Source organism: Lathyrus oleraceus, chromosome 4 (assembly GCF_024323335.1).
Source record: "Lathyrus oleraceus cultivar Zhongwan6 chromosome 4, CAAS_Psat_ZW6_1.0, whole genome shotgun sequence".
NCBI lineage: Eukaryota > Viridiplantae > Streptophyta > Magnoliopsida > Fabales > Fabaceae > Lathyrus > Lathyrus oleraceus.
In genome coordinates, this window is record NC_066582.1 from 136,629,496 (window position 1) to 136,633,332 (window position 3,837).

Here is a 3,837-nt window from a genome sequence, read left to right on the forward strand (position 1 = left end):
AATATTTTTTGGACTAACCAATCGATTGGAAAAAAATTCTTAGTCAGTCAATCGATTGGAGCATTAAGCCAATTGATTGGAAATGGTCCAAACGATTAACCAAACGATTAGGACATCACCTTAATGACTTGCAACGACTTTATATCCAATACTTCCTTTTTGGGCATGGTAATCGATTAAAAATGATTTGGCCAATCAATTGAAGTATTATGTTAATCGATTGGATCATTATTTTCTGCCCATAGATTATTTATTTTTATTTCCAAATCTTATATAAAGGAGGCTCGCCTCCACTTAATTTCACGCCACTTTCCAAAGCTTTACATTTTATTTGGAATTTATCTCTTGATTTTCTTTCTTTTTCTCCCTATAAACACTTTTATTTCACTTAAAGTTGCCATAGTGTTTTTGAGTGAAACTTTTCTTGTGAGGAATATTTTGTAAGTGGTTGTGCTGCCTATTTATTTCTTGGGAGTGCTAAATTGTGTTTGGTTTTTGAGATAAATCAGTCATAAAATCACTGTTTTGGTTTATTGAGCTTTTCCAAAAAATGTTTTGCTTTTGGTTATTGAGATCATCCAGAAAATCCCTAACAAGGTTCTTTAGCTTAGCCTATGGTAAAACATATATTTAGATGGAGATAAGCCTGTGAAAAACTCGAGATCAACTTGTATAAAGGTTCGTGGGCATAACTTTTAAAAGCTCAAATTTATAGTCAAACTCCCAAGAAGACCTTATGGGGGAAGGACCAAGCCAACGTTCGGCCAAACCTGTATAAATTTCAAGTGAAATCTTTCTAACCTTATCCTTTTAATTTCTACCATTTAATTTTACTATTTTTTTGCAGCAATTCACTCTTAACAAACTACTAACACGATCTTAATCGAGAAAAGTGTAAAAGAATTTGTGAATTTTAAATACAACAATTCAACCTCCTCTTGTTCTTAAAGTCACTTGTACAATATATTTTACGTACAAAGTTAAACTAAATCAAATTTTAATTGAGGATTGCTCCAAATCTCATTCTTGCTGAAGATCTAATCGATTAAACCTTAGCTATAATCGATTAAAGAGTTCGTTTTGGATTTTTTTCTTCGACTCTCTCTTTTTTGGAGAAAATGTCCATAAATTACATGGATTATGTTATGGAAAATAGGCCTAGGATTTGTGCTTTATAAAGTTATGCTCTCATTTATTTTTTTGAATCCATGTCCTTCTTTCTTCTCTATATTCTTATGTGAGCTTCTTCTCTGAGCCATTATTATCATCACCTATGGCTCCAATAATAAGCCTCCCTGCTCAAAGCTCTTATTCAATAAAGTTTCTCTTGGAAGTATCATATTTAAGAGTTCAAGAAAGTCAAGATTTTTCCAATCGCAAATATTTGAAGCTCGTCGTCATGGAAGGAACTTTTGTTAGGGAATACAAACCCTGGGAGAAAATTTGTGGAGGTATGCTAAGAGATTTTTTTACCAAGATACCGGATCAAGTGTTTATGGATCTTGTTAAAGATTTATACTCAAATCTTAAGATAGAAGGTTTATCTCTGAAGACTTCGAAGAAAGGAGACAATATTACTATTCAAAGAGATACGTTTGGAATAATGTTTGAGTTACCTTTCTATAGATTAACTTACACCTATTATGTACTCTTAAATTTCAAGTATTCCAAACTCTCCAGCGCCATCTTTACCTTCTTCATGAATCCCATGGAAGAAAATAAATTTCCTCTCAAAACAAGTTTTTTGAAGGCCAAGATTCGAGTAGCACGCCATTTTCTCACGCGGATACTCATCCCTAGATAAGATAATCTTGAAGTCACTACAAGACAAGATGCGGTTCCTTTGTAGCTGCTAAATCAACAGTTTTAGATAAATTGGGTTGATGATATGTTTCTCTACATGCTCTTCTACAAGCAGACTCATTCGACAAGGTTACCATATAGAGCATTGATCACCAACATCTTAGCTACTCCTAGAGTCGATACTATAGGTGAATTAGTGGATCCAATCCACTATAAGACTAACCAATCTTCTCTCAGTAGTATGAGAGTTCAATTTTTTCGAGGAGAGCTAAGGAATGACTCCATGAATGAAGTTGAAGATTTAGTCCAACCAACTACAACAAATGATGAAACAATCAACACCCTTTTAGAAATATCTCAGCAGAACACTCCTGTTATTTAAAGTGTGGTGAAGTATATGGTGATTATTAAGAGGAATACATCAAGAAAAGCCCTTATCAAAGATCATGATAATAATAAGAACAAGTTATTGTCCTACTTTTGTGTTTCTTTCGTTTTAAAGTGATTATTTCCTATTTGTTTCCTATTTGTACTTGAATTAAGTTGTTTTTTAATTAATGATGTATGACTTTCATTTTAAATTACTATTCATGCTTTGGTGATATATGTGCTCGAATACCTATCATTTATGTTTATTTGTTTTTCACGCCTTTTTGATAATGCCAAAGGGGGAGAAGTATACTCTCAGGGGGAGTAGGGTATAATTTTTATATTTGTTAGGGGGGGTTTAACCACTCTAGTCTATCCCATTTGTTTCTTTGTTTATCCACCTCCATAAGAGATATGTTTTCATCATCAAAAAGGGGAGAATATGGATCTACGTGCTTACAGGTATGAAGTCTGCAATAACATGTTTGATTTTGATGTTGACAACACACTTAAGAGAAGTCTTGATTAGTTGTGTCAAGCAAGGCTTTTGGTTTGGATTATGACAAGTGAAGTTATCATGTGATGTGATCAAGTAATGGGGCTTAAAGATCAAGGTCTAATGTGATCAAGTGATGGTGCTTGAAGATCAATGTATGATGTAACACTCTAAATCCCAAAACTCATATGAAAATATTTAATCGATAATTTAAGGTGTCACCACGAAAACCTGATGCAGCTGCAAGTGCACGACTGTCTCGAAGTAATAAAATAGATATATAACCACATAGACCAATGGTTCAAGTATAGAATTCTTGTCCTATCGGTGTATATCTAGAGAAATTAAAAAGAGATATTTTAGTAAACAACTTAATAGTAAAAGAAATTCAATAGAAATAGCTTAACAAAATAATCACTTAAATGTCAAATTTGGGAAAAAAGGACTCGAGGTTTCAGTTAATATTTCTAACACTATCATATGCTCCTTGTTAGACCTATTACAAAATATTTGCATAAATTATAGAAAATAGATAAAATTGGGAACTAGTTGTTATCGATAGCGCATTTCCCCTATCGTCGATGAATAATCCGTTGGCTTTTGCATCGCCCAGATTATTGTTCGAAGAGTCATTACTTTTTCCTAGCTATATGTTTTCTTAAATTCTTCTGTCGGTTTTTTCATCTCCGGATTAGGTTGTTTAAAAATCCGCGCTCCAGTATCGACACATGTCCTTTCAGACTACGGTCGATACTTGAGAACCCTTAGTTTCGCAACGAAGTTGGAATGCATGAACGCAGATTATAAAATAAGTTTAATTACAATTCTCACAATCGATAGTAACGAATCATACGTCGGTCATGAAATAATCTCCATAACCTCAAGTCTCTAGAGAATTACTCACTCATGGTGAGGGTAAACACAATCATAGAGGTATTCATCATGAAACTCATAACAATCAATCACAAAAGATTAATGATATAAAGAGAATGAATTATAAAACCTGAATTATGAATAAACCTTATTCCACAAATTTCTCCCTTGGAGACTTGAGTTATAGAGAAAAATAGAACAAAAAAAACTTAGAAACTATGAATGAAAAGTGACAAAAGTTGGGAAACCTAAACTCATAACAGGTTATGGGTTTTATAGAAAAATAATAACAGTGA